Source organism: Diachasma alloeum, unplaced genomic scaffold (assembly GCF_001412515.2).
Source record: "Diachasma alloeum isolate Michigan unplaced genomic scaffold, Dall2.0 Dall_scaffold_00374, whole genome shotgun sequence".
Taxonomy (NCBI): Eukaryota; Metazoa; Arthropoda; class Insecta; order Hymenoptera; family Braconidae; genus Diachasma; species Diachasma alloeum.
This window is the reverse complement of record NW_021680513.1, coordinates 345499-357906: the sequence shown is the minus strand read 5'-3', so window position 1 is coordinate 357906 and position 12408 is coordinate 345499. Positions and strand designations below refer to the sequence as shown.

General features: G+C 40.5%; 1 pseudogene; it reads right to left on the bottom strand.

Moving 5' to 3' along the window:
• Window positions 1-7466: 7466 nt before the first annotated feature.
• LOC107041719 lies at window positions 7467-9087 on the bottom strand (annotated as a pseudogene).
• Window positions 9088-12408: the final 3321 nt, after the last annotated feature.

The following is a 12408-nucleotide window of genomic DNA, read 5'->3' as shown; positions in this document are numbered from 1 at the left end:
CACATTCTACCTTTTTTTTTAAGCACAAAATCCTAAAAAAATAAAATATCTAATGTATCCTCAGGGGCGCACAAAAATCAAAATATTTGTTAATTAAAAACATGATAACAGATACCATTTAAACATATCGAGCCACAGTGTGGCCTATTGTTTACTCTACAAAAACCTAATATAATCACAATTTTTTCTAGACTAATTTTTTATATGTGTAAATATGTACAAATGTAAATAATGATGTAAACCTGAATAAAAAACTATGCTAAACAAAAAAAAAAAGGAGTGTGTGGCTCCGGCGGTCACCCAAGCTAAGCAGCGTTCAGTCTGCCCAGTACTTGGATGGGTGTCCGCTTAGGCACACCTAACCACGTGGGACTACAGTCGCTAGGCACGAATGTAGAGAACCACTGTGCCCTTTGAGTCAGTGTGACCAATAGACACTGAAATCCCTGCATTATCGGCCGGCTACACGACTGAGGTTTTCCATGGTTTCCCTGGCAGTCTAATCCCGAATGGGGTGCAGTTGGGGATAAAGTAAGTCGGCCCATGGTAACGCAGATAGGGAAGGGAACAAAATGTAAAAACCCGAGAGGGTATACATATGGAACCAAAAATAATAACTGGCAAATAATAACTATAAAAATTGAGTTATACTTGATTCAAGAATATTCTATATTCAATTGGGGGATGGGTATTTCAATTCGAAGATGATTTTTTTGTATCAGACCAGATTGTAATAAGCCCCTCAAGTGTAATCTAAGGGTTAGGCACTAAGTGTCAAAATATAAGGGTCAAAAAGTGGAGGTTAAACAATGATGGTCCGAATATTAGGGTTAAAATATTAAGGTAGTAAGGTATCAGGCAATGAAGGTCTAAATATAAGTCATATATTATGCTTGGTCACCGCTTTTAAACCTTACGTGATCGGCCGCGCGTGCCGCGCACGCGCCTTCTCATCTCACGTAGTGTCGCTTCGGTTTCAGTCTTACGCTTACGCTTATTCGAGATTTTCGAGATATTTCGAGATCGATTTCCTTTCTCCTTTTTACGATAGGATTACGATAGGACTTTTTACGAAAAACGACGACGATAGGATATGACCATCATTGTCTGACACCCACTTTTTTTTTACTTTAATACTTCAACCCTAATTTATTAACCTCCACCTTTTGACCCTTATATTCTCACATTTGGTGTTTGATCCTTATTGAGAACTCTGGGTACAACCCCGATTGATGCGAAATAACCATCCTCGAATTGAAATACCCATCCCCCATTCGAGTATAAAATATACTTGAATCAAGTATATTTTATACTTGATTCGGGAATAAAATATACTCAATTCCAGTATATTTTTTCCGTGAGTGATATAAGACAGATAGGATAGTTAATCTAATTATAAATATAAGGGAAATAAGTATTTTAGCTAGAGTCCACTTTAAATGATGTAAATACTTTCAGCCATGAGTATTTTACTTCGTAAGCTAATAGCCTAACTTATGTTAAACGGTTTGTCAATCTAAACTTGATCCTGTAATAAGCTTTGTACTGTTAGATCTAGGTGATAAATGAAAATAAAATTGGAATTGGGACCAATACGATGCTTTTATTCGAAAGGGAAACACTATTATTTCAGGTTAGGCGATTCCGAGTGTAGTGTACCAAAAATGAACTTTTAATGAAATTATCATAGGAGAAGAGTTTTTAAGAAAATTTATCTTGAGGTATTCCTCAAGGAAGGTAATATCTACTTTTTTTGTCATATCTGCGTCAAAAGTTCACTTTTCGGGTAGGTGTACCGCGAGCGTAAAGTAAATTTTGAGTGCGGCATATAAGTATATATGGAACAGAGAGAAATTCTTAAGAAAAATTCTAGGGCTGGTATATGAATTTGCGGTCCTCGCCTTCGGCTCGGGCTGTACACTCATATTCACCAGAAAAGTGTTTTTCATCCTAATGACGAAATGACTATCGTGCACGACGTTTGAAGTTTGCGCCGTAGGGTAGAAAAATACTTTACGCCCGTTAAACTGTCCCGAACATTGAACTTTTTAGGCAGTACTTGGACGGCTGCCTGTTGAAGAGAATACTATTATATTCTCTTGGGCACATTTCTCGCGTGAAAATTGGTGAGCGGTAGACAACAATGCAGTGGTTCAGTTTCCTCTACATAGCATTTCCTCTGTCATACTGACTAGGATAAACAAGTCAATTTCTGGACAGGGGTTAGTTTCTGGACAATTTCAACTTGCATTGAATACTCCATACATAAAATGAAAATTGTACTGATTATTTCACCTTTCAATAATATTACTCGTGTAAAATCACGTGATCAATTATTTTTTCCATTGATCGCATTGTATAAATGAAAAAGGACGTCATAGAATGATTCTAAAGGTCATGAAACGTGGAGATATGATGAAATACCCACATTCGATGTTCGGGGTCATTACAATAACTTCCTCCCTACGGGTCGGGACGTTAAAAATATGTTCCAGTCGTCCAGAAATTAGGGCTTTCGGCTGCATTTAACTATTTCTTCATTTGATTATTCTTTGTTCCGTTATTGATTGATTAATTTCCAAAAAAATTAAACGAGAAAAACTGCAAATAAAGACAAAATTTCATTTCCTAAAGTTGGTGGTTAGAAAAGTTTCCTAAAATTAATTTAAATAAAAAAATATAAACATTTTTTTCTAGAAATATATCATTTATTGACGTATTGCGAGTCTAAGTTCATTTCGTCCTCCACTTTCCATTAAATAATTCGCACGTGAAATTGACAAATATACTTTTTCGCAATGACCAAGCATACAGTCTGAGTGACCGTTGTGAATACTGTGATAAGAATTATACATCAACACTAATGCACGACAAGTCGTAGACCGATGTTTTTGAACAGAACAGTCGTTAGAAGAAATACGGCACATGATTGGTCAGAATCCTCACGACTAGGCTGGCCTTCGGTATGTGACATGGGGGCATTGCTAAGATGAGCTCTCAAAATAACGTTAAAAGAAGTGCACTTTTTTACACTACTTTTTTTCACAAGTTAAAAAAGTGAACTTTTTTTAACTACTCTAGAATACACTCAAAAAGACCCACTTTACACACGAAAAGTAGTGAAAAAAAGTGAACTTTTTCATGCACGTACATCAAAAATGTTTTTTTCGGCCTAATGATGAAATGTACTATTTTCTTACGACGTTGGTGAGCAGCTTTTTAGCATTCAGGCTTCACGAACGGAGTAACAAAAAATCCCCGCACGACCGTCGCGATAAAAAATATGCTTCGTCACTGTGTCGAAAAATACTATTGATTTCCTGTGACATGTCACTCATTTTGAGGAATCTATCAATCAATCATTATTGGTGATAATGGACACTGATTAGAATGGCCCTGACCATCAGTGAGTTTTATCACTGAAATTTGGTGATAAATTTCTAAGAATTAGAGATGGGTTCCTGAAAATCAGTAATGTTACTGTGACGTATGGACCCAGTCTATACGTCGATTATTTTAGACTTGAGTAAATAATATTTTCCATGTTATTTGTATTCGTGAAATTGAAAGAATTTCAGTTTCTCAAAGCATGGAGTGCCTTACTTAAGCAGTCTCACGGTGACACTCAAGTCCAGTATCCGTTCAGAGACTGTTTGACTGTATTGGAAACTGTCAAGGACAGCAGTATGGCTGTTTACTTTCTAAAAACCGTGAGAATGCTTAATTTGCGTTTTTGCGTTAGCAACGAGTTGCAGCCCCAAAACGAAGGCAGATCACAGTTAGAGGCGGAACAGGACAGTCGATCCTCCCTCTAGAAATCTTTGAACAACTTACCCGAGTGGAAATTGTTTAAGGCCCACCTGAAGTAAGATCAGAACTTGATCAGGTTTTTGTAAGGTTCGACTGATCCGGTGATTCCTGATGAGAACCTGACCAAATTCTGATCCAGTAGATCGAATCCGAAAAACTACAGGATGATTCAAATCAAGATCTGATCAGGTAGGCACGAGCTCACCCTGAGGTCGGCTGCATGACCCCAATTTGATCAAATTCGGATTTGATGTCTTTGATCGGCATTTGAACGGGGTCAATTGAAGAGAAAATGATTAGATTCAGATCCGGTCCACCTGATATTAATTTTAATAAGTTTTTCGGATAATTTAATTAACTATTATTGTACGATCAAACGAACTTACCTGTAAGTGGAGTTCGATCGTGATTATACGAAGAGCCTCGTCGAGAGATTTGAATTTTTCTAGTAGCCCGCTTGCGGCTACTTGGAACCACAGTTTAGAGCCCAAAGCGAAAAACTGACCGGTCCGAGGCGCCCCACGGCGCGTCTCGGCCGAGACTTTTATTAGTTTAGAGATAGCTACTGTAGGGGAAAAAATTGAAAGGGATGGGGTGAATTGTGGGGTGGGACTGAATCTCTCGACGAGGCCCTTCGTATAATCACGATCGAACTTCACTTACAGGTAAGTTCGTTTGATCGTACAATAATACTCGAGCCTCGTCTTCGAGATTTGAATATTTGTAGATGTTCAGAGAATTTTTCAATTTTTTCTATTAAATACCAGCATTTACATTGAACTAATAAATGGGGAGAATACAATGGAGCAAACTATAAAGGTAATGGGTATGAACGAACATATAGGGTTTTAACCATTCAGCACGGATTTAGCGAATACTGACTGATCTGGTACAATTGGTCGGTTGTAAAAACGAGAGAAGACGTTTGATTTCTCTGACCAGCCAGCAGTACGTCTGATGATGTCTGTGTCCACACTCTTCAGTGCTGCTGCCGAGGTTGCAGCATGCTTCGTGCTGTATGCTGAGAATTGGTCAGTATTGATTCCAGCTTTGGATAAACAGGACTTTATCTATCTCGCCAGAGTTTGTGACGATGCTGCACCATGAGGGTTCTTAAAAGTTAGGAAGAGTCTAGGTTCTTTGGTCCTAATATCTTTGGTCCTAGATAAATAAGATAAGACCGCGCTAGCCGCACAAACTTGAGGTCTGTCCTTGAGGAAAGGTAGCGACAGGAGTGGTTGGGGAGTTCCCCTACGAGATGTCTTTATTCTGTCTGGAATTTTGATTTCCAATTTCGTCGAAGTCTCACGGATTTGTGTGGTGCGTATTAAAGAAAAAGTCTGTAGCTGTATTCAATGCGAGGAGTGAGATGGTTTTTTCACTGAGTGGACGGAGATCCAATTGCTCGTTTGGTGGAAGATCTTCCACGTACGATAGGACGACTTCTGGGTTCCAAGTATGAGTATATTTGAGTTTCGAGGGTCGTAGCGTGAAAACCCCTTTGAAAAAGCGTAGAACCGCTGGATCTTTTGCTGTTTACCTCCGATATCAAGGCAATTGCCGATCGATTTGAATTAAGGGACCCATGGGAAGCACCATTCGGGAATTCCTTTGTTAAGAATTCTAGTAGATTTTCTCCCGAGGCCGTGAAGGCGTCGGTCTGTTTCTCGTGGCAGAAGAGCCACAACTTTCGAAGACAGGAGTTGCATTGTTTGTGTGTAGATTCTGTGAGCGACTCGAACAGAATATCAGCTGCTGACACTATAAAACCTCTCCTTACATATGCCTGCCGGACAAATTCCCTGCTACCAGGGTAATTTGTTTGGCTAGTGAGTGATTGCGTGTTCTGCAAGGTGAGAGCAATAGGTTTGGTGATGGTTGAAAATAAAGGGGTGCACTTACTAGGTACGCGAGGAATAAGGGGTACCACGGCTGAGCAGTCCACTGAGGCACGACAATGATACCAGATGCCTTATCGTTGATGATTTTTCGAATGGAGGGAAAAATCAACGAAAAAGGAGGGAACGTGTAGAAAAAACGATCGCGCCAGTCCATGGTAAACGCGTCTGTACTGAGTGCAAACGGGTCCCTATGCCATGAATAATAAAGACGGCATTTAGCGTTTATTCGAGATGCGAAGATGTCGGTTTCAGGTTCCTCGAATTGATCAATGATCTGATTGAACGCATAATCAGCCAGCTCCCACTCGGTGTCCATGTTAAAATTCCTAGACTCTCGATCTGCTTCCGAATTTTCTTTGGAAGGAATATAGGACGCGAAGAGCCAGAGATTTTTTGATTCACACCATTGCCAAATCTGTCTAGCCAACTTGTTTAGGTGTAATACTCTGGTACCTCCCATTCTATTTATATACGAAATTGCAGTGGTGTTGTCTACTCTGAGGAGGATTTCACAATTCGAGAGATCCGCAGCGAAGGAACGAAGGGCTAGAAAAATAGCCTTCAGTTCGAGATGATTGATATGATTTCTTCGTTCCTCCGCTAATCAAAGACCTTCCGTCTATTTTCCGTCACATGCTGCCCCCCAGCCTGTGAGAGATGCGTCGGAAAAAATCGTGCGACTGAATCTTTTTGTTCTGATTGGGCTATCGGGATTCAGAATGTGCGTGCTCCATCATGAGAGATCTGGCTGGACGTATTGAGGAATTGTCATCAGACAATCGGAGTCGTCATCGTTAACTATCAACCTTGATTATTTTACCCTCGAGATTTTTGAATAGAGGATACCGTAGGTTATGGCCGGGCAACAGGAAATTAGAGAACCTATGGACCCGCAAACTCTCTAATTGAGCAACAAGTCCCCGCCTGTAAACGATCAAGTGGGGAATTAATGGCGATTCTTTTTCTCTCCGGCATTTCTAGTGAAAATTTTTTCTGAGTCTACGATAAGCCCAAGGTATTCACACCGAGTGGATGGGGTAAGCTGACTTTTTTCCTTATTAATCATGAACTTCATGTTAAAAAGCAGATGGAGAGTTTCTTGAACATTATTTTGACAATCTGCGAAAGTCGGTACAATACAGAGAATGTCATCCAGATAGATGCAAGAGGTTAGGCCTTTTGTTCTAAGCTAATTCATGACAGGCTTCATCAATTTTGTGAACGCGTACGGACAGGTAGACAAACCAAATGGCAAGCAGGTAAACTCAAAAAGTTTTCCTTCAAACAAAAATCTAAGGAATTTTCTGTCTTCTGGGTGAACAGGGACTAAAAAATAAGCATCATTGAGGTCTATTTTAGCCATAAAGCACCCCGGTGAAATCAGCTTTATCTCTGTCTTGATATCCTCCAATTTGAAGTGTGGAGGGTTAATGAATTGATTGAATTTTTTCAAATTAAGAATGAATCGTTTTTTGCCATTTGGTTTGTCAATGAGGAAGAACGTCAAAATAAATTGACTCTCAAGGGCAAGACAGGACTCTATCGCATCCATGTGAATCAGCCTATCAATCTTGTGCCCCAGGTGCTGCCCCTCTAGTTCAGAGACTGTTGGTTGAATTGAGGTTTCTGATTGGAAAGGAGGAGAGATGGAGGGAATTTTGTATCCCATGATGCACTAAAGGAGGAAGGAATCGGAGGTGATAGATTGCCAGGCTGGCAGAAAGTGCCTTAGAATCCCGGCACAGTGTCTTACTCCTATTTCTGGATCTCCCGTTGAGGAGCTTCTTGTGGAGGTGCCTGCAGGACGTTCTTGTGCTTCGGTTGGTGACTCTGTTTGCTACTGTTGCCTGCTCGGCCCTGTGCTCGAGGCTTCATGCTCGTTTGTGTTCTTTTAAATTTCACAAACGAGCTCTTCGAGTTTAAATGGTGTGATTTTGCAGGTTTGTTTGCAGTTTTCACCTTTAGATCCTGCCCAAGCTTCGCCAATGTCTTGACTTACTTTACTTTTTCTGGAGAGTTAGAACCATCCCTAGTGGAAAAATATAAGGCAGAGGCGTAACATGCCTAATCAGAATTTCGGATCGGACTTGATCAGTTTCTGGTCGAGACCTGAACAGAATTTCCACTCGGGATACAGAAGCTTGTCTGGGGTTGTGGAGTCCAGAGCTTCCCGAACTTGTCTGTTTAAACTTAGAGACACAAAAGCTCGTCTGGTTGATGAAAGACCCTGATGGACTTGGGTCATCATTTTGCCGACGCCGCAAAGCTTGCGTAAGAGCTCCAGCTTGTCAATTTCATCGTCTCCCAAAAGGCTGGAGATTGCTGTCCCCAGAGCAACCAGGGCGGATCCTGTAAGGTTCTGGGAACTAATGAATTTGTTGTCTCTCTGGACCAGTGCGTCGGTAGACATTGCAGCAATCTCTGGATTTAATTTTGGTGCCTCTAATAACACTTATCGGATCCCCGTGGGTATTGATCCATAGGCTTGGCCTTTTCGTCCTTGTCTAAAGGAGAGGAGAGCCAGAAAGCCCAACGAGTTTTCAGTTCATCCTGAAGTTCGATGGCTGCGTATTTTGGTTTCGATGGGTCTGCGCCCAAAACCTTCAAAATTTCTGGGTCAAGCTCGTCTTCCTCCCCTGTCTCTTCCAAATCAATGATGGGAGAGAGAACAGTTGGAGGTAATGACCGAAGTTGAGTGTCTAGTACTGATGCGTCTGGTGCTGGTATATCGGGCGTTTTAATTGGTGATACTTCGAGAAGTACGTCACTGTTATCCAGGACAGGGACACCAGTGCCTGCATTTGCAGGTTAGTTTTCCTTGTTCATCGCTGAAAACAGTGGATACCCAAGGTCAGATTTGGCAATGAGTCATTCCCCATGGGATAAGCTCGCCAAGGAAGAATCGCTGGAATGATCGAACGGCTTTTTCCTGTGGATCGAACTAGATCATTTCAGCGTGAATGAAAATGGAAAATACCTGTGGGGGCGAAAATAAACACAACTTACTTCCTCACACGGAGGTGATTACCTCAAATGAGCGTTCAATTTTTTCATCGAGCTCGCGGACCTTTTTCCGAAGGGATTTGTCCTCCTCACGATCTTCGTGCTTCCTCTTTTTGTGTTTATGCACCATCGTCGAAAAAACAGTAGAAAAGAATAAATATAATAGTAAAAAAGAGAACGTTGGGGCTCTAGCATGTGCGTCACTTGCGCACAAGAAACACAAAAAAAGTCTCGACCGAGCCGTGGCAATTGCGGGGCAAAGAGGGAAGGCAGAGAAGCTGGAGTGGGGACAAGAGGAGCTATTGAAGCGACGCCTCGTGTTATGAGTAGGAAATACTTTCTGGGGACACTTGAGATTACCTTCCTCTATCATACCTTAGGTTTTTCTGCTGTTCGATCCTCAGTATCGGTAAAAAAATAATAAGCTTTTTCAGAGGTAATTATATTGGAGCCTCGTCTTCGAGATTTTAACAATTTGTAGTAACCCGCCTGCGGCTAGATGGAGCCACACGCCTTCGGAGACCATAGAAAAAGTTGGCTGTGGCACCTCGGCGGTGAGGGCTCGCCATCTTATCATTGTTTTCGTGTGCGCGAGTGGAACGCACGCTTTTCAGAGTTTCCAGTTTGTTTTGTTGTAATAATCTTTTTTTTCCCGTTTTTACACAGTTTTTCCATAGTCATGGATGATTGTAAGAAGAGGAAACACATAAATTGTGTGGAATATCTAGAAATCTATAGTGAAATTGCAAATATTACGTGCATGAGCTTATCGACTTTCCCTTGGATAAATAATCGATTTGAAATAAAGGTAAGCGATGTTTCATGCCTCTTAGCCTTTTTAGACGCTCGGGTCAGATCCTAGAGATAGAACCAATCGACGTCAAAGGCTTTTTAGGCCTAGTTTATTCCTTTGGAACAACTCAGCCTAACCTCATTTTACCTGGTTCTCCTGGTCCTAGAGACAAAATCGAGAACAAGGAAATTAAAAATGAGATTGTTACAAATATGTTAGATGGATCTTTCATCCCTGACATCCAGGACAGTGCGAGCAACAGCTCAGATCCTGTTGTGCTGGACACATCTGCGTCTGACGCACTCACCTAAGGCTCCAAGTCTTCTTCTAAATCCGAATAGTAATAATGCTACCTACCGTAACTTTTGGGCTAAATTTCATGCTTTATGCGTCTCGCTACGGCGATTGATGCCACTCGCTACCTACTTCACTGCTACCTTTTTTTTTTGCTTGTTACCTTTTCTCGCTCTCTTTACGTAATTATCTTATGCTACCTATTTCTTTATANAAATTCATGTTTTATGCGTCTCGCTACGGCGATTGATGCCACTCGCTACCTACTTCACTGCTACCTTTTTTTTTTGCTTGTTACCTTTTCTCGCTCTCTTTACGTAATTATCTTATGCTACCTATTTCTTTATATTTCTCCGACTCACTAGAGTTCTAGAGGAAAAATGATGCTACCTGAATTGTTCTGAAGCTACTTTTTTCGCGTTTTAATGCTCTCTAGCGTTCGTTGAGTTTTGGATTCCGGTTGGGCATGGGGACGCTATCTTTTAGTTATCTTTACTTTATGGTTGGAATCCAGAACAAGAAAATTATCTAAGCTCTCTTACGTTCATGAATAAGCTACCTATTATTTTGGAAATTATTGGAGACCGTAAGCTACCTATTTTCCTGGAGAAAACCTCCATTTCCGGGTTAGAAATGCTCCCTTCCGGTAAATCAGCCACGTGGCTGATTCAAGCTCCCTAGCTCATTTTTGCTACCTTTTCGGTGAATGAGATTCCCGATTTTAATGGGTTACAAATGGCATAAAGTTAGGAAAACCATTACAAAGACGCTCCAGAATTTGAAATTCGATTAATTACCGTCGAAGATAAGAAAAATTAGTACATTATCGTGAGCTCTCTCTTTATTTCGCGTAGCTACCTCATCCGTTCTCTTTCGCATGTATGCTACCTTCCTATAGTCTCTCTCTCTCTCGGATTCGCGTTCCCCTCGTGGATAATACCTTTGCTTCTCTCTATCAGCTTTGGAATGGGATCGCTTTCTTTTTCACACTTAAAATTATTATTCGCATCTTTTAAGTCTTTTGGGAGTTTAATGGATCATTTCAGAGTATTTAAAAGTATTTTGAATCAAATTGATGTAATTTTGTGTTTGTACGAATTTACGATTTTGTATTATATCGGCAATAGCGAAACACGTCAGTACAATTATGTTTATTATTCAATATCGACCTTACCTATCCTGTTTAGAATTTAAGACATTGGTTTATTGGTTTCTCGATCGATGATTGGCTTTGTTAATTGATGTTCTCATCCACGAATCCACCCCTCTCTCCACGACCCGCACACTGAGCAGCCGAGTAAATCCCGCACCCTCGTAATCCACATTTCTGCGTATAGTTTGCGATATGTTTCTTATCGTTATTGGATTTTTGGGGACAATCAGTATTTAGTTTTAAGAAAATACAGCTCCGTTTGCGGTTTGTCGATTCCGCGTTGCCAAAAATCGGCTGGCGCCCTAAATACACGAAGTAAGGATTGGATGAGCTGCTGATTGTTCCCGCAGTCCAGTTTTAGCATTAGGGTTTTTGGCGTTTCAGAATTGTCGGATTACGAGAACGAAGGTAATGAGTTAGCTGTGTTTGGATAATCGAGACTTCTGGGTTAGGGTTTATTGAGTATTTGTTGACGCCAAAGAAAAATCGTTACACATTAAAAGTTTGAACAAATTTATGAGAACTTATAACTTCAATTGAAGGACATGAAAACCCTTCCAAAACTAATACTTTTTGACACATTCACGGATGGAAATGTCTTCAAAGACGTATATTTCCTGCTCCGGTACATGTGGAGCATGAAAAGTTCCGTTGTTTTGGCATGGGTGGTATTTTTTCCAATTCCTACCCCCCATTTGGAATTGCGACTAGTACTCTAGCTTCGCGAGAGTCATGAGGCCGGTCATGAATCTTATTGATTCGGAGGCTTCATATCATCCAGTTATCTAGATGATATTTTATTATTGGTTTTCCGGCTATTGAGTATGGTACTAATACAAAATTAAACTGTCTAGGCTCTTTCTTGTCTGAGCCGTTTTAAAAAGCAAATAGCGTTGTAAATACCTTAGTTTCATCAATGACTTACAAGTTTCGCCTAGAAACACCTTCTGAAACATGATATGCGTTATAGCGATGTACGCAATAAATAGTCTATTTCATCATCCGCAATCTGGAAAATTTATTCCATTAGAGTGTGTTTTCGCCTCATAAGCTCCTTAAAATGTATGGGTCTACATTGGCATTGAGTATACGCTACACTGAAAAACTTGGAAGAAAGTTTACAAAAAGTCAAGATGATCATTAATTATGGCAATTTGGAATGATCTCTTGTTCCGCTCAGCCAGATCTTCCTTAGTAGCTCTTAATTGAGCGGATCAGTCTAGAACAAAAATTCTTCTACACGCAGCCTTCTTAGGTTCGGAATCTATCTCTACGTTAAAAGATCAAGTGGAAACATCTGGTCAGTATGAGAATGTCACAACAATATAAGTTCCTCAATGTTTTGACCATTCACCTAGCTCTTAGTTGTTTTTTCACGACCTATGATCCTGTGAGTGTTTGCTCCAATTTAATAACATCGCAGGCACTCCCTACGTTAACAGATTAGAAGGTAC